Here is a 27,210-nt window from a genome sequence, read left to right as displayed (position 1 = left end):
GACTAAGACATGGGGGAGCAATGAGACTGAAAGAGGACGAGCGTGGATGAGAACCAAAGGACTGTGGTGCTTCACAAGACAAGCATGTAGGGTGTTCTATCAGTAGTTCCAAGTGTAGGTAGGTCGTGTCTGATAAACGGAGAGAAAGCCCTTGGAGTTGACAGTTAAGATTTGCTTTGTATGAGAGACCAGCAGATGGCATAACGGTTACATCACTGGACTCCCACGTAGTTGACCACGGTTTAAGTCCCGAATCCAGTGGCTTAAAACTCACGCTCTGCTCTGTCCCACTGTACAAGATGGCAGGTGAAAAAGCTGTGAAGCAGGATACTAAGGAGAAAACACCTGAAGCCAAGAAGGCTGATGTCAGTGGCAAGGTTAAAAATAGTGACCCCCAAGGCTAAAAAGCCCAAGAAGGGGAAGCCCCATTGCAGCCAAAACCCAGTCAGGAAGGCCTTGTACAAGAGGAAATCCTCAGCCACGAAATCCAGGATTGAGGAGAAAAAGGAGAAGGTTCTTGCCACTGTCATAAAATCCGTTTGTGGGGACGAGAATGATGGTACCTAGGTGGTTAAACTTTGCAAAATGCCTAGTTATTATCCTACTGAAGATGTGCCTTGAAAACTGTTGAGCCACGGCAAAAATCCTCTAGTCAGCATGTGAGAGAGCTGCGAGCCAGCATCACTCCTGGGACCGTTCTGATCATTCTCACTGGACGCCACAGGGGCAAGAGAGTGGTTTTCCTGAAGCAGCTGAGCAGGGGCTTGCTACTTGTAACTGGACCGCTGGTTCTCAATCAAGTTCCATTGCATAGAACACACCAGAAATTTGTCACTGTCACCTCCACGAAAATTGGTATTAGCAAAGTAAAAATCCAAAAACACCTCACCGATGCTTATTTAAAAAAAAAAAGAAAGAAACTGAGAAATCCCAGACACCAGGAAGGTGAAATATTTGACACAGGGAAGGAGAAATACAAATTTCAGAGCAGTGCAAGGTTGATCAGAAAGCCGTGGACTTGCAAATTTTACCAAAAATCAAAGCTATTCCTCAGCTCCAGGGCTACCTGCAATCCATGTTTGCCCTCACAAATGGAGTTTATCCTCACAAATTGGTGTTTAAATTTCTTGCCAAAACTAATTAAATAACCAATCATATATATAAAAAAAAAAAAAAAAACAGACATAAAAAAAAAAAAAACAGAAACAAAAACTCATGCCGGGCACGTGTGCGTGAGTGCCCCTAGATCCTGAGCTGAGACTAGAGGAGAAAGGATTGTGGTGTGGCCATCCTCCCAGGGGGTTATTTCTTGCTGTCTATCTCTCTGGTGAGCGTGCATGCCCTATAGCAAAAACCTCTCTTAAAAAAAATAAAAAGATTTGATTTGTGTGGTGCAGACAGTGGCACAGCTGTAAGACATGGCATGCAAGGCAGACCCACATGGGAAGGCTATTGTTCATGTCCAGAGATCTCCCTGAGTACACCCATGATGCAGGCTGGTTAGGGAGTGGATCATGGCATCAACTCTATCAGGGGTCCCATGTCTCTGCCTCTGTCTCTGTTTTCCTCACTCACGGAGTAAAAACTTAAAAACAGAAAAGATGTGATTTTTGACCTTTGAAAGGTTTCCGGGGCCAGCTGATGGCACAGCAATTCCATTGCTGCACTCCCACATGGACAACTGCGGTTTGAGTCCCAGATCCAGGGGTTTGAAATTCATGCCAGGTGTGTGTGCATGTGTGCCCAAGATCCCAGGAGTAGAATGGAAGAGAAGGGATTGTAGTGTGGCCATTCCCCCTGGGGGGTGATTTCTCTCTCTCCCTCTCACTGTCTCTGTCTCTCTCTCCAGTGAGCACATGTGCCTTGAGGCTAAAGCCTCTTAAGAAAGCCGTAGTCCCAGGTTAGAGAGTGATGGAAGATCTGAAGTCTTTCTAAGAGGCAGAGTGTCCATGAGGCTGGCAAGTGGTGTAGTGGTTAAGGCACTGGATTCCCACCTGCTGCCTGCAGTTCAAGTCCTGGACCTAGCAGTTTTCACTCTCAGGTCAAATTGAAGAATAATAATACATAAAATTAAGTGAAAATTAAAAAAAAAAAAAGGAAGAAGTAGCATGTCCTTGAGAGATGGGGGGGGGCAGTATATTTACATGTGTTTTTTTTTTTTTTTAAGGTTCTTGCCATAGGGTGTGTGCACTCACCAGAGAGACAGAGAGGGAAAGTGAGAAAGCACCCCTCCGGGGGAATGGTCATGTTTCAATTTCTTCTTTTCCATTCTCCTCTCGGGATTGTGGGCATGCATTCACACACACATCCCATGTGACTTTCAATCTACAGGGTCCAGGACTTGAACTGTGGTCAGCCATATGGAAGTCCAGAGTCTAAATCACCACACCACCTGCTGGTCTCACATGTGGATATTCGATGTAACATTTATCTGTTGAGCATGAGAGACATCATTTCACCCCACACTGATGGACAGATTTTAGTGGTAACTAGGACTACGAGGGCCAAAGCTAGCCTTCTATTTTTCAGGTATTGTCCCCTAAGGATTGAACTGGTATAAGAAAGATCTTAATGCAAAACCAGAACCTTGTGGGTGGGTGTTAGTGGGTGGATGTGTTTGTTATAAAAGAAGCAGAAGTTACTAGTATTAGACGGAGATCCTAGGAACCTCAGGAGTGCTCCTTTCTAAGACTGGTTCTTTCCATGATCACATGTCTTCCGAGGCATTGAAGTATGACTTATATCCTCATTTTATTTTCAGCTGCTCTTGCTACTCCAGCGTCTCTTGGACCTTCCCATGACCCAGCAATGAAGGCAGAATGCCGGTCCCAAGAAGGCTGAGGCTGGCCTACCTTCTGACTGGGGCGAAGTGGGGAAGGGAAGAGAGTATGCGGGAACACAGTCACAAGCTGAAGTTTACATGTGAACACTTTATTGGGAAGTTCAGTGTCAAGGAAGCTGGAGTGAGCAGGAAAGTGAAGCAAGGCAGGGAAAGAAGACAGCAAATGCGAGGGCATACAAGAGAATTGATAACAAGACGGGCCATGCCTGTGTTAGGTATTTTGAATATCCCACCCTTTGTAGTACTTATTGTTAGCTGAGATCACATTATATGCTTTTAAACATAAATTATGGAGATTGCCTCTCTGCCCACTATGAAATAAGCTGTGTGAAGGGAGAAGCTCTGTTTTATTTAACATTATCTCTCCACAACCCAGACTATACCGGACACATATTAGGTGATAAATAATATTTGTTAAATGCATTAATTCACACTGATGAAGAGAAATAATTTTGAGAAGAAAATGCATTTTATGTAGATTCCTGGCTACAACAGATGTGGTAGTTTATATTAATATTGTTTTTGCACAGTGGTTTCTGTTCCTCATGTTTTAATCTTCCAGTTTCCTAATCATGCCTGACAGCCTCCTTGTGCATAAGAAATGAGGATGATAATGGTACCTACTTCCTGTTAGAGTCATCTGCTGCCAGGGTTACCATCTACTACCAAAGACCCAGCAAAGCTTTGCAATCCCTGCTTTTCCTTATCGTGGCTGACCGGAAAGAGAGTCAAGACACCTATGAGAAGAGAGAGAAGATTGATCTTCTGCCCAGAGCATTCTCTCTGGGGTTGAGGATAAAGGGTATCATTCATTCACCACTTATTCTGTTAGAAGTATGATTTTGCTTTTGGAAAGAAACAGTTTTCTTCTTTTCACTGCTTTTCCTGTTCTAAGCATAATCAAATAAGTTTTGAGATGTAATTTTTTTTAATATGAAAGATGTGTGGAGAAAATTATTATATTCTACAAGTTTAAAATAGAAATGAATATTGAAAGTAATATATTTTGGGGGGCAACTGTGGTTCGAGTCTTGGACCTGGCAGCTTGCTTTCTCACTTCCCACCCCCCTCCCTTTCTCTGTCTCTCTCTGATGAGCACATGTGCCTTATAGCACATTATATAATAATAATAATAGTTTAAAAAATAATTCTTAAAAAGAAGAAGAAAGTAGTATATTTTGTTTGCTGGATGGTGGCACAGAAATAAAATGCAACATTCTGGGAGGCTGGCTAACGTGAGAAGGTTTGAGGCTTTAGACCTGTACATGATCTGGGACTGGACAAAGCTGAGGGAAGACTGCCCCCTGTTGTGGGTGCTCTCTCTAGCTCTCTTGCTCATATAAAAAAAATAATAAATAAAGGAAGACAGTTTGGGACCCACCAGATGGTGTAGAGTTTAAGGTGGCTGGATCCCACATGGCTGACTCCACTGTTCCAGTCCTGTCTCTGCTGGCTTAAAAACACACCAGGCTGTAGCTCTCTGGCAAGTGCACATTCCCTATAGCAAAGAGAAGAGACAAAAAAGGAGAACAGTTTGTTTTATGATAATTGCCAGAGGGCCTGTGTGCTTGCCAGAGAGAAAAAAAAGGAAGCAAGCAAGCAAGCACTCTCCAGTGGGGCATGGTCATGTCATAATCCCTTTTCCTCCATTTCTCCATCCTGTCAGGATTTGGGGCATACGTGCACACATTCCCAGTGTGTTTTTCAAGCTACGGTGAGATGTGAACTGCAATTGGCTATGTGGAATCAGACCTCCAATTTTTGATATTTTTTTGTGAATGGTTTATGGACTTGCCAGAGAGACAGAGAGGGAGGAAAGGAGCGAGAGAGAGAGAGTATTCCCTACAGGGAATGGGGTCAATCCAGTCTCCTCTACTTCTTCATCCTGCTGGGATTTGGGGCACACGTGCACAATGCACAGAGAGTTTTTGAAGCAGCAGGGACCAGGATCCAAACTGCACAGTTGGCCACGTGGGATTTAGCTGTCTTAATCACCAGGCCACAGAGCCAGTCTCCCCACGCCCTAGTTTTTGTTTTGTTTCATTTTTTTAAGTTTTTGTCATAGGGTGTGTCCTCTTGCTGGAGAGACAGAGAGATAGGGAAACTGAGAAATCATCCCCCAAGGGAGAATGACCATGCTACGATCCCTTCTCCATTCTCCTCTCAGGATTTTGGGCATGCGTGCACACGTTCCTGGCATGATTTTCTAGTCACTAGCTCTGGGACTCAGACTACCCATTGACCGTGTGGGAGTCCAGCGTCTTAACTACCACACTGCCTGCTGGCCCCAAGCACCCCGTTTTTTTTAAGAGGTTTTTGTTTTAGGGGGTGCTCGCCAGAGAGAGACAGACAAACACAGTGAGAGGGAAAGTGAGACATCACCTCCCAGGAAGGATGACCATGCCACAATCTTTTTTTCTGTTCTCTTCCTAGGATCTTGGGCACATGCACACACATACGTAGTATGATTTTCAAGCCACCTGGTTGTGACTTGAACCATGGTTGGCCATGTGGGAGTCTAAAATGTAACTACGATGCAATCTGCTGGTTCCAAACTCCTAGTTTTTAAAAAGTACTAAATGTTCTTTTACTTTTCTTTTTTTTAAAGAATTATTTATTTATTTATTCTTCTTTAATTTGCTATGGGGCACATACACTCACAAGAGAGAGAGAAAAAGTGAGAAAATAAGCTGCTAGGTCTGGGACTTGAATCACAGTCAGCCATGTTGGAGGTCCAACACCTTAACTACCATGCCACTTGCTGGTCCCAAAAGTAGTAAACTTTGACATATAAACCAACAGCTATCATTGTAAATTTTTAATATCTAAATTTAAGAGTGGGTAAAATGCTAATTGATTAGGTGAATATATTCATGATAGACCATAATCTACTTAATGTTCCTTTTCTATTCTCAGACCTAAGAGTAACTTTCCCTTAATTAGCATGATAGCAATCATCTATAATCAACTATAATCGCCTGATTACAAACTTAATTCAAGCTTCTGGCTCCTACCGTGACTCTGTATTTTACCTCCTTCATCATCAAAATGTTTTTGTTTTTGCCTTTTTTTTAGTTTGCTATAGTACAAGTGCACTTGCTGGAAAGAGACAGAGAGAGAAAGTGAGAAATCACCCCTCCGAGAGATGGCCACATTGCATTCCCATCTCCCCCATTCTCCTCTCAGGATCCTGCGCATGCAAGCACAAGTGACTGGTGTGTTTTTCAAGCTGCTGGGTCCAGAACTCGAGCCATGCAATTGGTATATGGGGTCCAGCCACCTTAACCACGACACCATGGTTGGGCCTCTCCATAGCAAATTAAAAAAAGAAGAAAAACAGAAGGCTTTCATATTTCTTTTATAGTACAGATAATTTTTATTACATGATCACGTACATCAGTTAGAAATCACATTAAAAAAAAGGAAAATCCTGGAACCAGCAGTTGGTGTAATGGCTATGTCGCTAGACTCTCATGTAGTCAACCACAGTTTGAGTCCCAGACCCGGTGGCTTAAACTCATGCTGGGCATGTGTGCGTATGTGCCCAAGATTCCAAGAGGAGAATGGAGGAGAAGGGATTGTGGTGTGGCTATCTCCCCTGGGGGGTGATTTCTCGCTTTCTGTCTCTCTGTCTCTGTCTTTCTGGTGAGTGCATGTGCCCTATAGCAAAAACCTCTCAAAAAAAAAAAAAAGAAAAAAAAAAGAAAAAAGGTGCCTGTATACTTGCTGCAGACAGAGAAGTAAGAAATCACCCCTCAGGGATAATGGCCACACTGCAATCCCTTCTTCCCTATTCTCTGCTTGGGATTTTGGGCACATGCGTACATGTGCCTGAGGAATTCACCACTTTTGAGTAAATCTGTGAACAGGTTTTCTAGAGAGAGATGATTTTTTTTTAAAGAGGTTTTTGCCTTAGGGTACGTGTGCTCATCAGAGGGAAAGTAAGAAATCACCACCCAGTGGGGATGGCCATGCTGCAATCCCTTCTCCTCCACTCTCCTCCCAGGATCTTGGGTATGCACGCACATGTGCCCATGTGAGTTTCAAACCATGGGATCTGGGACTCGAACTGTGGTCAGCCATGTGGGAGTCCAGTGACATAAGTGCTCTGCCATCTGCTAGCCCTGGGGAGATGGTGTTTTTGATTAACCTAATTATCAGTTTCAGCATTATTCTTGCCTCTTTCTCAACTTCCATCTGTTTAAACTAAATAAGTAGTCACAGTAAAGTACATATTTTTTTTGAGAGGTTTTTGCTTAAGGGCGCATGCGCTCTTCAGACAGACAGAGAGAGAGACAGAGAGACAGAAAGTGAGAAATCATCCCCCAGGGGGGACGGCCACGCCGCAATCCCTTCTCCTCCATTCTCCCCTTGGGATCTTGGGCATGCACGCACATGCGCCCAGCGTGAGTTTTAAGCCACTGGGTCTGAGACGCGAACCGCGGTCGGACTACATGGGAGTTCAAAGACATAGCCATTACGCTAACTGCTGGTCCCAGTAAAGTCCATATTTAAACTGAAGGTGTTGGGGCCTAGTGGTTAAGGTGCTGGACTCCCACATGGCCTACTGCAGTCTGATTCTTGGACCTGGCAGCTTGCTTTCTCATTCTTTCTCTTTCTCTCTCTGTCCGGTCAGTGCATATGCTCTATTCTCATTCTTTCTCTTTCTCTCTCTGTCCGGTAAGTGCATATGCTCTATTGCAAATTTTAAAATAATAGTAATAAATAAAATTAAATAAATAATTCTTTTCAAAAAGTCATTGAAACACCTCCACCTGTTATCTTATTACTTTTTAGATGTATTTTTTCTTTATTTTTTAAAAAAATAATTATTTACTTAATTTTATTTGTTCTTTCATTTACTTTAATTTGACCAGAAGGAGACACAGAGAGAGAGAAAGAGAGGGAAAGTGAGAAACCAAGTCACCAGGTCCAGGACTTGAACCATGGTTGACCATGTCGGAGTGTCCAGCACCTCAACCACCATGCCACCTGCTAGCCTCCGTAGATTTATTTTCTCTAAGTTTTAAAAATTTATTATCATTATTTTTCAATTTTGACCAGAGAGAGACAGACAGAAAGAAAGGGAGAGTGAGAAAGCAAGCCTCCATGTTCAGGACTTGAACCATGGTTGACCATGTGGGAGTCGAGCGCCTCAACCATCATGCTACCTGCTGGCCCCTGGAAAACTATTTCTTAAAATTTCTTCTTAGGACCAGCAGATGGTGTAATGGTTATACTGCCAGATTCCCATGTAGGTGACCACAGTTCGAATCCTGGACCTGGCAGCTTAAAACTCATGCCAGGCACGTGTGTGTGCATGTCCAAAATCCTGAGAGGAGAATGGAGGAGAAGAGATTGTGGCAAGCCAACACCCCTGGGGCGTGATTTCTTGCTTTCTGTTTTGGTCTCTCCAGCCAGCACAAGTGCTGGGACCAGCAGTTAGCTTAATGGCTATGTCGCTGGACTCCCACATAGTTGACCGCAGTTCTAGTCCTGGACCCGGTGGCTTAAACTCATGCCAGGCACGTGTGTGTGCGTGCCCAAGATCCCGAGAGAATGGAGAAGGGATTGCGGCGTGGTCTTCCCCTCTGGGGGGTGATTTCTCGCTTTCTGTCTCTCTGTCTGGCGAATGCATGCGCCCTATAGCAAAAACCTCTCAAAAAAAAAAAAAACTCTCTTAAAAACAAAAAACCAGTCTTTTTAGTATCTCTTCAGTGATAAGCTAAATTTAAGAAAAGCATTCTGCTTCTCTTTTCTTTTTCTATTTTGTATAGAAAAATTCAATTCTTTTCGTTTTCTTTCATATCAGATGCTTATAAGAATGTCTGTATTTTCTCTTTTGACTCCTCTACCCAAGAGTTTTGTTTAAAACTGCAGTTGACCTCTAGATTGTCTTAGATCACATACTTCTCAATTTAAAAAAATGATCATTTACTCCAATACATATATACTTCTATGTATACATCCAAAAGTTTACATTGTTACAGTGCACAAAATATTTTAAACCACAGAAATGTACAAAATAAAAGGGAGGGGGCTGGCAGGTGGCATGGTGGTTAAAGATGCTGGACTCCCACATGGCCAACTGCAGTTTGAGTCTTACACTTGGCAGCTTGTTTTCTTATTTTTCTCTCTCTGTTCAATTAAAACAAATAGTAATAATGATAAAGTTAAATAAAGTAATGTAAAAACAGTTGAAATTAAAAAGTAAATACAAATACGGGTTCAAATATATTTTTAATGGCAAACTTATTTCTTAAATCCTCAGACTGCAATGTAAAACTGTTTCTTTTTTGTTGTAGAACTATTTCTTTAAACTTTCAATTCTCTTCTTGCCTATCAAGAATTATCTTGCATTTATCTCACTTTGAAGTCCCTCAAAATTATTTCCCAACAGCTATGTACAAAGATGATTCAGGAGTTCATGTTGCTAAAGGTAGTAATGGTGTCTGTTCCATTTTCTAGTTTTAAGTTCTCAGCAAACAAAATAATTTTTAAAGTTTTTTCTTTTTAAAACGGAACACTTTGAAGGAACCAGCAGTTAGCGTAATGGCTATGTCGCTGGACTCCCACGTAGTCGACCGTGGTTCATGTCCCGGATCCGGTGGCTTAAAACACGCCGGGCGCGTGTGCGCGCGTGCCCAAGATCCCGAGAGGAGAATGGAGGAGAAGGGATTGCGGCGTGACCATCCCCCCTGGGGGGTGATTTCTCGCTTTCTTTCTCTCTGTCTGGCGAGTGCACGCGCCCTATAGCGGGGAAAAAAAAAAAACTCTCAAAAAACAAACAAACAAACAAACAAAAACAAACGGAACACTTTGAGTGCTTCCATACTTAGCTTTGTTAATGCAGATCAGCCAAACATGCCCCTAACTCAGTCACTCAGTTGATTTAATCATTTGTTTAGCCACAGTAGCGGTCTTGATACAGTTTTAAATGGTTTTTAGTTTCGGTCTTATGAAATTTAATTTACATCCCAAATTGACTACTGATTTAAAACAGGAGGCAAAACATAAAATATGATTAAAAATGCTAGCTAATCAAACGTATTAAAACTAATATTTTTACCTCAGTAGTAGCTTCACATATCCCTACATTTGACTTATCACATCATATGGAATAATTAAAAGAAGAAATACAGTAGTGATTACACTGTTTGACTCTTCATTCATTTGGCATAAAGAACCTAAATCTACAATGTTTCATTTACAAACAACTAGAAACCTCATCTCATCATTTAGAAGTAAGGGGGACCAGCAGATGGAGTAATGGCTACATTACTGGACCCCCATGTAGTCGACTGCAGTTTGAGTCCTGGACCAGGTGACTTAAAACTCACGCCGGGCGTGTGTGCATGAGTGCCCAAGATCCTCAGAGGAGAATGGAGGAGAAGGGATTGTGGGTTAGCTATCCCCCTGGGGGGTGATTTCTCCCTTTCTGTCTCTCTGTCTCTGTCATTCTGGCGAGTGCATGCACCCTCTAGCAAAAACCTCTCCCCGCCCCAAAGAAAAAAAACAATTCCTCTCATGGACCATCTGCAAAATTCCTTGTTCAAAATATTCATACCCTCGCTGAACTAAAGCTGACTGGAAACGGAAAGGTTCTTGGCTCCTTTTGTCTTTTGATCCTGCTTTTGATGAATTGCCACACCATGTCTTATTAAAAGAACTCCTAATTCAGATCCTTAGTACACCACAGTATTATCCTAAAAGTCAACTATTTGTGGATCACGTGTTTACTTTCACCATTTTGGATGACAGGATATAGTTTTGGAATTTTCGGATCATAGAAGTTGCTGCTCTTGTGAAAATAGGAACTTGTTTTGTTCTAAACCTCATAAAGATTTTCCAGAGAAGTTTTGGAGGACCAACATTATATGAAAATCCTCACTACCAGTCACCAAACATGCATCGGCATATTGTAAGATTCATCAAAGCTGCAAAATACAAAGAGAAGCAGCAAGTGAAGGATGTCCAGAAGCTAAGAGCCAAAGATCAGTCTTCCACATGATCCCACTGAAGATGTTTTTGCTATACCAGCTGAGGAGAAACCAGTAGAAATATGGTGGGTAAACCAGAGCCAAAAGTTGATTAGAAAGCAAGAAAGAAAAGGATTTACAAAAGGCACAGAAAAACACAACAGAGGATGGATAGTAGGAATGTGAAACGAATCAATGAATATTTATTCTGTATTCAGTGTGTAAATACTTCTATCATTGTTGACTGTCTTATGTCATTAGTGTGGCATTTAAGAAAAGAAAAATGGAAATATTAGAATCAGTGATGTTTATCTTTTTCTGAGTAAGGTATCACAAGAACTCAAGAAAAAAAGGAGAAAGAAAAAGAAAGAGAAAGAAGAAAAAAAGGAAAGAAAGAAAAAGAGGACTACATAATGCAATTTTTATTAATACACAGTTGCAGGCCACAAGGTGACCTGGAGGTTAAGGCGCTGGATCCCACATGGTGAACAGCACAGTTGAATTCCAGACTCAGCAGCTTGAAAAACTACACCAGGAACACGTGCATGTGTGCCTAAAAATCCCGAGAGGAGAATGGAGAAGGGATCGCTTCTGTGGCCGTCTCCTCTGGGCAGTGCTCTTTCTTTCTCTCTCTTTCATGCACCCTATAGCAAAAGCACAAACAAAACAAAACAAAAATACACAATTGTGCTCCTCCTGATGGTCATACTTCACATGTTAACTGCGGTATTATCAGTATTTTTCTGTTAAGACAGTAGCCAGTTTTTAAGTTTTTTTTTTGCCACAAGTGCTTGTGCTCACTGGAGAAAGAGAAGACAGTGTGTAAATACTTCTATCATTGTTGACTGTCTTATGTCATTAGTGTGGCATTTAAGAAAAGAAAAATGGAAATATTAGAATCAGTGATGTTTATCTTTTTCTGAGTAAGGTATCACAAGAACTCAAGAAAAAAAGGAGAAAGAAAAAGAAAGAGAAAGAAGAAAAAAAGGAAAGAAAGAAAAAGAGGACTACATAATGCAATTTTTATTAATACACAGTTGCAGGCCACAAGGTGACCTGGAGGTTAAGGCGCTGGATCCCACATGGTGAACAGCACAGTTGAATTCCAGACTCAGCAGCTTGAAAAACTACACCAGGAACACGTGCATGTGTGCCTAAAAATCCCGAGAGGAGAATGGAGAAGGGATCGCTTCTGTGGCCGTCTCCTCTGGGCAGTGCTCTTTCTTTCTCTCTCTTTCATGCACCCTATAGCAAAAGCACAAACAAAACAAAACAAAAATACACAATTGTGCTCCTCCTGATGGTCATACTTCACATGTTAACTGCGGTATTATCAGTATTTTTCTGTTAAGACAGTAGCCAGTTTTTAAGGTTTTTTTTGCCACAAGTGCTTGTGCTCACTGGAGAAAGAGAAGACAGTGAGAGGGAAAGTGAGAAATCCCCCCAACCACCACCAGGGAGGATGGCACATTGCAATCCCTTCTTTTCCATTGTTCTCTCAAAATTTTGGGCATGCAGACATGCACATGCTCCCAGACTTGATTTTCAAGTCACCAGGTTGAAACTTCAACCATGAACTGCCTGGGCGTCCAGCCCCTAACCTATACCACCTACTGGCCCCTAGCTAGTTTTGCTTCTTGTCATATCTACACTTGATATCATAAAACACATAATTGCTAAATTCAGAGTACTGTTTTGTTGTACTACCAAAATCTTTTCAATTTTAGTATCCACTTAAAAAACATCCTTCAGGGCAGCAGGTATCTTGTTAGGTAAAAATGTTTGTTGGAAACATGAACGTTTATCTTTTATTAACATACATTCAATCGTTCCATTTCCCCCTAAGTGTCCTTTGCCTTCAACGGCAAGATAAATGAAAACAAACAAACAAACAAAAAGCCTCAGCATACATTGCAGTTAGCTAAGATGAGTGCATTCTGGTGTCCTACCTTACAGTAAGGTGACGACCATTAACAATAGTTCTTGTATGTTTCAGAGTAACTACAAGAGATAAATATGAATGTTAACAGAAAGTGATGACTGTTTGAGGTGCTGGATATACGGATTACCCTATTTGCTCACCACACACTGTATTCAAGTGTAGTATCAAAAAACCACATTACACCTTATGTGCCCGTTATAATTTTTTTAATGCCAGGGAGGGTTAATATTATGGAAGAACAATCGTAAGTAGTAACCATGTAAGGCTACAGGACTTGAGGGTCTGGACCTACAAATCCCAGAGTTCCTTGCAGGCGGAGCCACCTTGAAATTGGTCATTTTTCATACAATAACATAGCGAAAAAACGCTATACCACACTCAGCCCTGAGGGCGTAAGGGCTAATTCCTTCGTCTTCAAACACTGGGGCTTTCTGAGCGTAGGGGTTGGTCACGGCACGATTCTAAGTACTGAAGTATTTTTCACTCGCAGTCGAAGTCCTCTAGTCCCAACAGTCTGTTCCCGAAGACCGCTGGGTGGACGCTGTAGTGTTAAACGCCGAGAAGAGCCACGTTGCGCAGTGTCAACGGAAGTTGCCAATCGGCCCGGGAAGGGTGGAACCCACCTCACTCTTGCTCTTGTATTGGTCTGCAGCCAGATGGCGCAAATCTTCATCACAACCAAAAGGGTCGCCGAAACCTCCGTGAACATAAGCAGGGGGCGGTGCTGGTGGCGCTATACGGAAACTGAGTCTACGCAGGCGCAGACATCTAGCTCTCGTCCAATCGGAAGCTAGCGAGAGACCCTGTCTCGCGGATTCCTCGAGCCTCCGCGCCCCGCCTCTTTCGCTTCCTCCGGAGTAAGGCCCGCCTCTGTGCTTCTGACCAGTCGTGTTCAGTTGTCTTTGCGGATTTACCCAATCAGAGGGGCAGAGGGCGGAGTTCCGGTCGTCCATTCCAAGCTGCGGCTGATTGTGAGTCGTGTGTGGTGCCAATTGGGGCTGGTTGCTGAGGTACATTTCGTAGGGCTGTCTGTGTTGGGCGAAGTCTCCGGGACGGGCAGCTTGGAGGGCCGAGATCAGGGTCCAGAAAGCTGGAGTAGCAGAACTTTTATGGGGGGAGAGCGCCAGGAAACGGGAGGTGCCGGGAAGTGGGAGCACGTGTTGGGGATTCTGGTGCGAGGGTCGGAATCCCTGGGTCAAACCAGGGCTTCGGGCCAAGTTGGTATTGCTGACGCCTCCCTTTTGGCACTTCTCTTTTTTTTTTTTTTTTTTTTTTTAGTAAAAGCTATTATAGGTGCTCACCGCCAATCTTGAAGTAAGGGTGGACTGGACCGATTTTTCCGTTGCCGTTTCGTCCTCACGCATTCTTTCCCACCCAATGAGCAGGCAAGATAAACAACATCCCCCACAAGGTCTCATGGCTGCGATTCATCCTCAGCCTGTCTCAGCCAGCCTGAGATCATGGACACCCATACTCCTGGCATACTCAGGGAGGTCTCCAGAAGCAAGCTGGGAATCTTTCCTCTATAGGTCAGCTTCACAGAATGTGTCCTGTTACTACTGGCTACCAATAAGCTCCATCTGAATTTTTTTTTTTAAGAATTATTTATTTATTTAATTCAATTTTTTTTTTTTTTAAATTTTTTAATTTGACCAGACAGAGACACACAGAGAGAGAAAGTGAGAAAGGGAAAGCGAGAAAGCAAGCCGCCAGGTTCGGGACTTGAACCACAGTTAGCCATGTGGGAATCTAGCACCTTTAACCACCATGCTACCTGCTGGCCCAGCTCCATCTGAATTCTAATCTGCCTTAAAGATTCATATGACTTTGGCATTCAGTTTCATAATATGCTCATGGATGATGCTCTTTTGAATTATTTACCACATAAAAGCATTGCTGGACAAAGGAGAGAGATTGCTATTTATTTCTGTGGTTTATAATTCCCAATTTACTATAGTCATACATTTGTATCTCTAGGTTTAAGAAATATGTCCTCATGTAATGGGAACTCATTCTAAAGAAACCATTTAAACAACCAAATACACTGGGTCCCTTTGCTCCTAACCTAGAACATACAGTAGGTATCACGGACAACTGGACTGATGGACCTCGTCATTAAGGTTGTAAGAACTGTTCACTGACCCCCTCCAGTCCCCCCAGCAAGACAGTAGCTCTGATTACTTCAGTATTTAGTCTTGTCTTCAGAAGACAGCCATGTATTGTCTCATCTCTGGCTAGAATTATCAGGAGAGAGGATCTGATTGACTTGGGTTTGTGACCACCCAGTACAGATATGTTGAAATAAAATAATGTATGAAAAAGAACCCAGCTCCAATTAGACATTCAGTATATCATAACAATTAAGTGAAGGTCTCTGGTTTTTGCATGGGGTTTAAAGGGGAAAAGAAATGTGGGAACTTTTTGGACCTGCCCTGGAAGTGACCTGCATTACTTTTACTCATATTCCATTGGCTAGAAGTCTGTCACAAAGTCACACCTCGCTAGTCTAGTCATGTGTGTGTACCTACCTAGTGACCTGCTGATGTGCTAGCAGTCTCTGCTATAATGGGAATACATCTAGCCAACTGCTTCCAATTTGCCCTCAGCCCTTAGTTTCCAACCATTAGTTTCTTCATTTTGTAAACTTTACATTGTCTTCCAGATGTTTCTAGACAACTCTCTTCGACAAAGTCCTTTTAAAACTAACTTGGAACCTGTGCTGTTAACCCAATCCGCAGGACAAAGCCTCACAGCTTTTGCCCTAATAAAGTCTAAGTATACAGGCCAGTAGCAGTGCAGTGTGGGCTATTTCTCCTTGTGCTATTTGAACAGGTAGCTAGCCACAGTTCCCTAGACTTTCCCAGCATGGACTTGGTATCAGTAGTTCATAGGGAACCAGGTCGAGCTACTCTTATGCATGATAAAGAGGGGACAAGGGAAAAAAATCCCACAGTATCACCATGAACAACTTTTTCCAGAGAAATTCTTTTATTCACCTTTACTTGGGTGTTTTTTTTCCCTGTCAAGGCAATTGCAAAACTAGTTTTGGGCCATCTTTACAAGCCCAGTGTGAGTGATCTATTACCTAATTTTGAGATGTTGAAGATATAATATAGGGGCCAGCAGTTAGCTTAATGGCTATGTCGCTGGACTCCCATGTAGTCGACAGCAGTTGGCGTCCCGGACCCGGTGGCTTAAAACTCACACCGGGCACATGTGCATGCGTGCCCAAGGTCTCAGGAGGAGAATGGAGGAGAAGGGATTGCAGTGTGGCCATCCCCCCTGGAGAGTGATTTCTCACTTTCTATCTCTCTTTCTGTCTGTCTGGCGAGCGCACGTGCCCTATAGCAAAAACCTCTCCCTCCAAAAAGAAAAAAAGATATAATATATAACTTATAGGCCATATTTTTATTTTTGTACATGATGTTTTGATGACCTAATTATATAACTTAAAAAAATTCTCAATATTGTAAGCCTAACCTATTTTACTTACTTGTTACATGCTCACATTTGGTTCACCAGGCCCAGTCTCTTTCTTTTTTTTCTTTTTTCTCTAAATTTTGCCAGAGGATGGATGTGCTTACTAAAAAGAGAAGGAGAGAGGGAAAGGAAAAGTGAGAAAGCCCTCATCCATGGAGGATGGTCATGCCATAATACCTTCATTTCATAGTCCTTTTGGGATTTGGGGCACACCCAACAGCATGTTTCTCATGTCATTGAGATTAGGACTTGAACTGCAGTGTCAGCCATGTGGAGGGAGGTAGGGGGACAGTACCCCCTAATGGATCATGGTCATGTCACAATTCCTTCTCCATCCTTTCAGGGACGAGGGCACATACATACGTGTAGAGTGTTTTCAGTGTCTCCAGGGTGGGATTTGAACCACAGTTGATCATGTGGGCTCCTGCTTCCTTAACCATTTAGTCCACAGGGCCAACTTGTGGTTTTCTTTTATCTCTTGAGAAATAGTACTTTTGGGGACCAACAGGTGGTATAGTGATTAAGGTCCTAGACTCCCACATGGCCAACTGCTGTTCAGGTCCCAGACCTGGTGCCTTTAAAATCACACTGGGCATGTGTGTGTGCGTGCATGCCCAAAATCTAGAAAGGAAAATGGAGGAAAAGGGATTGCAGCATGGTCATTTCCCATGGAGGGTATTTTCTCACTTTCCCTGTCTGTCTCTAGTGGCTGCATGCACCCTCTAGCCAAAATAAAAAAGAAAACTTAAGAAAAATAATACTGTTGTAGGTCCACATAATTTTACATTTAAGCATTTAAAATTGGATTCACTTAGCTTTAAATGCAGATTTTCTTGGGTTCCAACTTCAATGTTGGCAGAGCTAACTGGTTTATCATTCTAGCTAGATAAATTGGATATCATATGATAATTAGTAAAACTCTGTTAGCATTCTAAAGATCATAAAACTGCATTATGTGTTTTGTATTATTTTCCAGATTTTCTTGGCTAAGTATTAGTCATTACGAAACAACTTGAAAAGTGGAAATCATTAAATTGTTGGCAGCAATGTGTGATAGAAAGAACACTTGGAGTCAGAAGATCTATCTAGGCCAGACAAAATATTTAATTTTTCTGAGCTTTAGTGTACTCATTGGTTAAAACAAGAATGATAGTACTTGTCCTACTTAACTCACAGAGTTGTGAGAATCAGACAATATGCTAAACACTATAGTCCTATCCAAAATATGAAATTCTTTTATAAGCAAAATATAAGATAATGCGGTTATATTACCTATTGTATTTATTTAAGAGGGTTCAAATTTAGCATTCTGTTGTGAACTCCACTAGTACATGTAAAATTTTTTTAAGGCTTTACAGTTTTTCCTCCTCATAAATTGATTGGACCAGAAAATGATAAAAATCCTGTCCTAATATTAGCATGCTTCCAAATTTCATTTTACTTTGCTAATGCTACATGTTTATAGGAAATTAAAAGAAATCTCTTCCAAGGACTATTAAGCTTGGTGGGCCAGCTAGTGGTTTGGTGGTTAAGGCGGCTAGATCCCACATGGCTGAATGCACTGTTAGAGTCCAGATTCGGCACATGTGCATGTGTGTCGAGAGGAGAATGGAGAAGAGGTTGTGGTATTGTCATCCCCTCTGGTGGTGCTTTCTCTTTCTCTTCCCTCCCCCCCACTGTTTCCTGTGAGTTTAAGAACTGTATAGTTAATTTGAAAAAGAGAAAGAAAAAAAAATCTATTGGCCAAAGGGCATGTGCATTTGCTGGAGAAAGAGAGAGAAAGTGAGGAATCACCTCTTGGGAGGATGGCCATGCTTGCGATCCCTTCTCCTCTAGTTCCCTCTTGGGATTTTGGGCACGCACATACACAGGCATGATTTTCAGGTTGCCAGGTTTGGGACTCAAACTGTGGTTGGCCATGTGGGAATTTAGCACCTTACCACTGTGCCACCTGTTGGCCCCGTTGAATAGCCATTTTTAAATACTTTGTAATAGTTGAGATGATGGGTAACCAAAATTTTTTTTCAAAAACTTAGCCATAAGGTGTGTGTGCTCACTGGATAGTGCCAGGGAGAGACAGAGAGGAAAAGTGAGAAATCATGCCCCAGGGAGCATGGCCACACTGTAGTCCCTTCTCCTCTCTAGAGTTTGGGTATACCTGCACACACACCTGGCATGTTTTTCAAGCCACCGGGTCTAGGACTCAAACTGCAGAGTCAGCCATGACGTATCCAGCACTTTAACGACCATACTACCTCATGGCCCAATAACCAAAAATGTTTTTAAGAATAAAGTGTGTCCTGGAGCCTCCAAGTGGCATGACGATTAAGGGCGCTGGATTCCCACATCGCTGACTGTGGTTTGAGTCCTGGACCTGGCAGCTTGCCTTCTCACTTCCCCCTTCTCTATTTGTCTCATTCTGTCCCATTCTGGTCAAATTAAAATAAATAAATAAAGTTAAATAAAATAATTCTTAAAAAGAAAGCATGTCCTTGATATTATTTAAGAGACTGTCAGAAAGTGTTTAAGAGCACAGACTCTGGATTTAGGTTTGCATTCTAACCACTTCTCTGAATTTGTGATCTCAGTGACTTTTGGCAAATTATCCTAAGACTCATTTTCCTAATTATAAAATGTGGGAATAGGACTATCCAGAAGCTAAACGAGATACAATGCATGAAAAATGTTTAGAGCAGTGGCTGATACATAGCATATTTTCAATACGTATTAGTCACTGTTACATCACTGATGCATACAGAAGAGCAAGTACATACAAGTGGTATGTGAAGAAACCGAGGTTCAGATAAGATCTGTGATTTACTGAAAGGCACATTGCTAAAAGAGTAATCTCCCCCAAAATTCTTGCAGATCATTTCCCATAAAAACACTGCTTCCTGGGAACCAGCAGTTAGCGAAATGGCTATGTCGCTGGACTCCCACGTAGTCGACCGCAGTTCGTGTCCCAGACCCAGTGGCTTAAAACTCACGCCGGGCACGTGTGCATGCATGCCCAAGATCCCAAGAGGAGAATGGAGGAGAAGGGATTGCGGCGTGACCATCCCCCCTGGGGGGTGATTTCTTGCTTTCTGTCTCTCTGTCTCTCTCTGTCTGTCTGGCGAGCGCACGCGCCCTATAGTGAAAACCTCTCCAAAAAAAAAGGAAAAAAAAAAAAAAAACACTGCTTCCTTTTCTACAGTAGCACCTCTGCAACTCACTGATACTGACTAGGTCCATACCAAAAATGGTTCCCTTATTTTCCATTGTTTCTAATTCTTGGCTGCTGTCAGAATTCCCCCCCCCCCCAAGTTTGTTTATTCTTTCCTGTGTGAGACAGGGACCTGTCAGGTCGTGGTCTTCCCTGTTCAACCTTCCAGCCAGGCAGAGTCACAAGCATGTTCAGGCCAACCTGAGAACCAAGCCTGGGCTCTCCCATATGACTCTATCATTGCTCAGTGGAGCCCTGCCTCCTGTGCCTCCATGGCTGGGTATGTCAAGAGTGTTTTTTATCTTGTTCTGACTTTGTCAGAGCCCTTTCCTTTTTTTCATGGATCCTTCAGCCCTATATTACTCAGACCTAAAGTTGTGAGCATGTATAATAGGAATCTGTCTCCAAAAAAAGTAAGAAAGAATAGGTATTGAAGCTAAAAACTTTTTCACATTTTCCTCCCATTTGGGATGCCATTAGCCTATTGTTAATTTATATGTAACATAGAACTGAATTATTTTATTTCTCCAATCTTTCCATTTTCCTCTGAGATTAGAAAACAAAATGAAGGTTTTCTTCCTAGAAACTGAGAAAGGAGTTTGACAGTCACACAAATCTCCTGAGCCATTCTAAATAGTAGGAAGAATACAATTCATAAATAATTGCATTTTAAACATTTTTATTTATTCATTCATTTATTTTATTTTGGCCAGAGAGAGAGACACACACACATAGAGAGAAACTGAGAAAGCAAACTTCCGCGTCCGGGACTCGAACCATCGTCAGCTATTTGGGAGTGCCCAGCACCGTAACCACCACGCAACCTGCTGGTCCTATAATTGCATTGTTTTTTTAAAAACCTTGACTGGTAAAAATGTGGATGTATTTTCTGCATAGATGAGCACTGGCTTTAATTTAAAGGCACCACTTGCATTAACCCCTAACACAAGAGTCAGCCTGTCTTTTGAATCTTTGAAACCAGGCATTGAGTTCTCTCTAGGTATGAAACTCCTAGATGACATCTTCCAAAAGAAGACTGATCTGCATTGGAAATCTGTTGTTTAATGTGGCTAGGTTCCTAACTATCTTAGGTAGATCTTCTGAATAACTTGCTGCAACTCTTATCAGTACCTGTTGCTTCTCCTTGCACTTTTATGGGGTTGGTCTTTAAATTTTATAAACCAACTCTGCTATTGAACTGTTGGAAAAGTCGGAGAAAAAGTACATCATGACTTTTCCAACAACCCAGTAGTTTCAAACTTTTCTTCTGCAGCTTCCTCACTTCTCAGCTTTCATAGAACTGAAGAGAGTTAAGGCTTTGCTCCGGATAAGGCTTTAGCTTAAGGGATTGCTGTGGCTAGTTCAATCTATTATCTAGACCACTAAAGTTTTCTCCATATTAGCAATATAGTTGTTTCACTTTCTTACTTGTGTGTTCACTGGAGTAGCACTTTTCATTTCCTTCAAGAACTCTTTTTGAATTCTCAGGTTGGCTATTTGGTGCAAGAGACCTAGGTTTTCGCCGGTCTTAGCTTTCAATAAGCCTTCTTTAATAAGTTTAATTGTTTCCAACTTTTGTTTTGAAGTGAGAGATTTGAGACTCTTTCTCTCATTTGAACATATAGAGGCCATTGTATAGTTACTAACTGGCCTAATTTTTATATTGACCATTGTATAGTTACTAACTGGCCTAATTTTTATATTGTTGTCTCAGGGACTAGGGAGTCCAAGGAGTGGGAGAGAGATGGGGAATGGCCAGTAGGTGGAGCAGTCAGAACATAACAACATTTACCAATTAAGTTCACTGCCTTACATGGGTGTGGTTTGTGTTGTCTCAAAACAATTAAAATAGAAACATGAAAGATCACTGATCACCAGCACTGTAACAGATATAATAATAATGGAAAACTTCGAAATATTTTTAGAACTACCGAACTGTGATACAGACAAACTGAGCACATGCTGTTGGAAAAAATGGCACAAGTAGACATGCCCATTGCACAGTTGCCACAAACGTTCAATTTGTATATATATATATCAGTATCTCTGAATGCACTAAAATAAGGTATACCTTTTGTCCATTCTGGAAATTTGAGGTAGTTTGCTCTATACTTTATGAAAGCAGAATAGCATCTCGAACCATTTTTTAAAAAAATATAATTATTTTATTTAACTTTATTTATTTACTTACTTATTTATAATTTGGTGAGACAGAGAAGGTGAGAAAGCAAGCTGCCAGGTCTGGGACTCAAACCGTGATCGACCACGTGGGAGTCCAGCACCCATAACCACTACACCATCTGCCAACCCCTCGAACCATTTTTTTAAATTCCGGATGTAATATGGAACTAAATCTAGATGCCTAGGACTAGCTATTACATTATATTCAAACCATCAGGGGTTTATTGAATACTTTCTGTATATAGGGTAAAGTGTAAGGCTGTGTGTAATGTTTCCAAATTCTAAACCTTTCTTTAGCTTCCTCAATAATACCTTCGTGAGCATTCTGAGACTTTGGGAAGTTGGGGAGAACTGACCTCAAAGCTGTGGTTGTGGATGTTTTATCAGTATTAGTACTGTGTGACTCGGTTCTTATGTAGGAGCCTTGCTTTCTCAAAAATATCGGGGAGGGGGAATAGCTACATCTGAGTTTGAGGGTTGTTTTTGTAAGACTTTTCCTGTTTAAACTGTCATTGTTTTACATATATGCGTAGTTCCTTATCTTTGCCTCCTTGTCTTCCTCTATTGAATATATTTTGTGTGTCTGTATTTTTATACTCTTCCCATGGGAAATAGTATTTCAAGGGGTATGCTGTTGAGGCAGCTTCAGTCTGGTAGAGGATTGATAGTAGAGAATCAGAAAACATGTTTCCTGTCCTTAAGTTTTAAATCCTACAGTGAGGAGAAACAAATATAAATATGTAATACAGAGAGGTAAATAATACTTCAGTATTTAAGATTTTTGCTATATGAATACCAGACAGTATTTTGGCAATCAGGAGAAGTAGAAACTCACTTTATGCTAGGTTAAGAAAGATTTTGTAGCATTACAGGTTGAGCATCCCTAATGCAAAAATCCAAAATTCAAAATGCTCCAAAATCTGTAACTCTTTTGAGCACCAGCATGAGTGTCATGTGACAGATTGTAGTCAAAATATTGTAAAAAAAATAAATTGTGACCAGCCGTTGGCATAATGGCTATGTCACTGGACTCCCATGTAGTCAACCATGGTTTGAGTCCTGAACCCAATGGCTTAAACTCAAGCCTGGCGCATGTGCATGTGAGCCCAAGATCCTGAGAGGAGAATGGAGGAGAAGGGAGTGCGGTGTGGCCTCTCCCCCACCCCCAGGGGGTGATTTTTCGTTTTCTGTCTCTCTGTCTCTCTGTCTCTCTCTGTCTTTCTGGCGAGCACATGCTTCCTATAGCAAAACCTCTAAAAAAAATTGTATACAATTACCTTCTGCTGATATGTGTAACATATATAGAAACTCAAATTTCATTTTTCACTTGCATCCCATCCCTAAGATACTCATTCTGTATATATATGAATAGTTCAAAACTTGAAAGAAATCTGAAATCAGAAATGCTTCTGGTTCCAAGCATTTTGCTGAAGGCATACTCAACCTGTAATAACATTTTTGCTGGATTTTGAAACAAAGGTAGGATGTACATAACTCAAGAAAAGGATGGGTGTTAGAGGCAGCCCCATGGCCGGGTGGTTAACAGAGACAGAACCTACATGGCTGACTACATAGTTTGAATCCTGGCCACAACAGCTTGAAAAACACACATGCCCCAAATCCCAACAGAATGAAAAAATGGAGAAAAAAAGCATTGAAGTGTGACCAGAACCATTGGGGGTTGATATCTCCCTCTCTCTGTCTGTTTCTGAGTGCATGCGCTCTCAGAAAAATTTAAAAAGGAAAGGGATGTAGGATTTTTGGAGAGAGTAACTTTTGTTAGGGTGATCATTGTCATGGATTGCGAAAGTATTCAGAGTAGTAGACCACGTGAGTGAGCTACCAGGTCTGGAACTCAAACCATGGTCAGCCACATGGGAGTCCAACACCTTAACCACCACACCACCTGCTGGCCTAGGCTGGGAAATTTTGAAGAAGGGATTTAGGGTGGAGTAATTAAGCTGGTCCTGAAACAGCAGCCAAGTTCTTTTAAGTATCTGGATTGTTCAGTTATCTCTGAGGGTATCAACTATCTGCAGTAAAACCATGCAGCTCCTCTTGCTTTTCTCCTTTCAGGTGGAAATCTTCCTCTGATCCAAAGGGATTATTCACTAGGGCTTGTCCCCTCTCACCAGACCAGCCAGACTAGGTTTGACCCTTTAGGCATTTCAACCCACCCTGCCACGGGTACCTAAGTTTGCCTTTCCTCAGTCAGAGTTCAGTATGAGACAAATATCCAAGGGTTGATCTCCCCCAAAAAGAGAAAGAAAATGTCCAAGGCATCCGTAAAACTTCGAAGATGTCCTTAATCAAAAACGTCTAAGATATTTGGGGGTGGGGCAAATATGTCCTTTCAACTTTCTGTAGTTCTTTTGTGGGAAAAATATTTTGTAAGCTGAAGCAATACGCTTAAATACGTGTTTAGATACATTTGTAAGAGAGTAAGATAGCAAGGAAACAAGAGAGATGGATATTTTTGACAGGGTCTTACCACATCACATTCTTTCTTGCCCCAGCCTCCCTGTTTGCTAGGACCATAGGCGCACACCACTATGCCTGGCCGGCTTAGGTTGGGACAAACCAAACCTAGGCCCCCTATGCTGTCTCAGCCATTGCATGGCGACACCTCCTGCTCGTTAAATGTGGCAAGGCTTCATTAAAATACTGATAAGTCTATAAAATACAGTGAGTGTTTACATGTTCAAACTTGCATTCAATATTTGCAACCCATAAAGAAACAACAAAAGAATGTAGTAGGGCTCTTCAAAAAGTTCATGAAAAGTATGTATTATGAAAAAACGAAGGCCAACGGAGGTGGTGTGGATATTGGAGTGGATGGATCCCACATGGCTGACTTTGCAGTTCAAGTCCCAGACCCAGTGGCTTAAAAGACATACCAGGTACATGTGTGTGCCTGCCCAAAATCCTAAAAGGAAAATGGAGCAGAAGAGATTGTGGTGTGGCCATCCCTCCAAGGGAGTGATTTCTTGCTTTTCCTCTCTCTGTCTCTGGTGAGCCATGTGCCCTATAGCAAAAGAAAATAGATTTTACTTTTTTTTTTTTTTTTTTTGCGTCATACTAACTTGTACTTTAGTTCAATTTTTCCACAAACTGAAGTACCCTGTGTTATGATACTTTATAGAAATTAGGTATTCAATTTTAGGGTTGGCTCTGTAGCACAATAGCCATTGTGCAGAGGAAACTGGATCTCACATGGCCTACCAGGGTTCAAGTCCCGGCCCAGGTGGCTTGAGAAACATGCTGGGCATATTAACAGGATGGAGAATTGGAGGAAAAAGGATTGCAGCATGACCATGCCTCATTGGAGGGATAAGTTGTTTTTCTCTCATTCATAGAAGAAATAAACTTACTATATGTATGATTTAAATTTTGGAAAGAGATTAGGGTTAAGGTAAAGCTTAGGAATTTATAGTCATTTACTTTGCCGGGGAAGAGAGGAACTTAGAAAAATTCAGTTCATTCTCAGTTATTATAGTTAACAGAAATTTATGTAATCATATTAATATGTTAAAACATCTCTCTGGAGACTGGAGTTATGTTCTGAGTGATTTTTGCAATTCTTTAATTTTTGGAAATGATGCTCAGTGGCAGTAGTAAGTAATCAGTGCCATGGGCAGGAAAGAATTTGATAGCTTAAGTCTGATTCATGTGTTCACGATGGTAACAATCGATGGTAAATTATTTTCAGTTCTTTTTATCCTTCACATCAGATCTATAAAGTAAGTGTGAAATTTGTTCCCTCTTAATATCCGGTGTTTGCAGGATGATTCAAGAATTATGTCTGTTACTGGTTGTTTCTCTGATATCGGAGTCTTTTACTGTGTTCAGAAGAGAGGAAATGAGTTTAGAACTTACTAGATTCTGATTTTCCGATGATATAGTACAAGAGTGGTTAAAAGGGCTGGTCCTGGCCCAGCTGTGGTCGTGCAGACAGAAGGGTTCAGCTGCGTGAGGCTAGAGGCCATATAAGGAGGCCCAGGTTCACATCCCTGTCTACCCGAATGTTCAGGTGCGCTGTGATCTGGCTGACTGCAGGCTGAGGAGAGGGTCGCACACGAACTTGTCCAGGGTGCGTACCCCTTTTCTTCTCAATAAATACGTTCTCTTAAAAAAGGGCTGGTCCTATTATATCTTTACATGAGTATTATATAATTTATATTTAAGGGTCTTACAACTTATTGTATTGATTTCTATTGCAACATGTTCCTTTTGAATATTTTCCTAATTTGGAGTACTAGGTAATGAATCTACCTCAGTATATTAGGTCTTCAGGAAAGTCATGATGTATTTTTCTATACAAAAATGCATCATGGCTTTCTCAATGACCCAATAAAAAAGTGTCTGTAGGGGCCAGCAAGTGGCATAGTGGTTAAGGTTCTGGACTCCCACGTGGTCGACCACAGTTCTAGTCCCAGACCCAGTGGCTTGAAGCTCAAACGGGTGTGTGTGTGTGTGTGTGTGTGTGTGTGTGCGTGCGTGCGTGCACGTGCACACCTAAAATCCCTAAAGGAGAATGGAGGGAAGGGATTGCAGTGTAACCATTCCCCCGGGAGCGACTTCTTGCTTTTTTTCTCCCTGGCGAGCACACATACGCCATAGTAAAAATCTCTGGGGAAAAAAAGTGTCTCTACTTGTCAGTTTATAATATTTATAAAATACTGCCTTATTATATGAGCGATATATTGATATGATAGTAACCTGTTTAGTGTCAGAAAACTCCGGGATTAATCTTTTTTTTTTGAGAGAGAGAGATTTGGCTTAGTCTTATTTCAGCCACTGTTTAAAAGCAATAATTTATTAGACAAAAAAATGTCATGTTAATTTGTTTCTTAAACTTTATGTAAGATTGAACGTATTTTTATTCTTTAAATTTCTCCTTTTATGACTTAGTGCATCTTCTAGTTATTCTTAACTGTTTGGATTAATTCTTCGAACATTAAGGGTATTAACCCTTTATCGGACATACTAAGGAAATTTTCTTCTATTCCAGTCTAAATATTCTTTCAACGATTTTCAATATGTTTTATTTTCTGTGAGTTATATGCTTTTGTGTAATGAGAGCTTCCTCTTTCTTTTGTTGGATCTGGGTTTCCCATTTTGTTTTAGAAATCCTCTCCTATGGGACCAGCAGATGGGATATTGGATGTATAGCTGGACTCCTACTTAGTCGACTGCAGTTCGATTCTCAAACACAGAGGTTTAAAATTCACACTGGACACATGTGCATGTGTGCCCAAGATCCTGAGAGGAGAATAGAGGAGAAGGGATTGTAGCATAACCACTACCCCTCCGGGGTGATTTCTCACTTTTTGTCTCTGGCAAGGGCACGCCCTCCATAGCAAAAATCTCTCTCAATAAAAAAAAAAAAAAAGAAAGAAAGAAATCATCTCCTACTCCAAGATTATATTTTCTGCTTGTTTAGTGGTTTAAAATGTAAGTTTTCCATGTTTCCTACACTGAGCAACTAGAAAAAGCAGCAGTTATTATTTTTTACTTATTTAAAAAGTTAATTTGGGGAACCGCCATCTTCCAGTAATTCACCAAAATGACAAACACACAG

The 27,210-nt window shown here is 41.4% G+C and overlaps 1 protein-coding gene and 1 pseudogene across 4 annotated transcripts in view; both read left to right on the top strand.

The window, feature by feature from the left end:
• The window catches only part of WDR89 (WD repeat domain 89), a 137,154-nt gene that overhangs the window by 89,043 nt on the left and 20,901 nt on the right, over positions 1-27,210 (top strand). The window contains exon 1 of one of the 4 annotated variants that reach the window (XM_006142393.1): positions 13,683-13,734. The exons of 1 other annotated variant lie outside the window; for it this stretch is intronic. The gene's annotated coding sequence lies outside the window, so the exon portion shown is untranslated. Of the gene's footprint in view, positions 1-13,682; positions 13,774-25,677; positions 25,720-27,210 lie in introns of those variants that run through there. 2 more of the 4 variants (XM_006142391.1, XM_006142394.3) reach the window with 2 other exon arrangements.
• LOC102490958 (ribosome biogenesis protein BRX1 homolog pseudogene) lies at positions 2,820-11,117 on the top strand (annotated as a pseudogene).

This window comes from Tupaia chinensis, unplaced genomic scaffold (assembly GCF_000334495.1).
Source record: "Tupaia chinensis unplaced genomic scaffold, TupChi_1.0 Scaffold000075_1, whole genome shotgun sequence".
NCBI classification, from domain to species: domain Eukaryota; kingdom Metazoa; phylum Chordata; class Mammalia; order Scandentia; family Tupaiidae; genus Tupaia; species Tupaia belangeri.
Note: the sequence above shows the minus strand (reverse complement) of the source record. Positions and strands in the feature narration are given on the sequence as shown.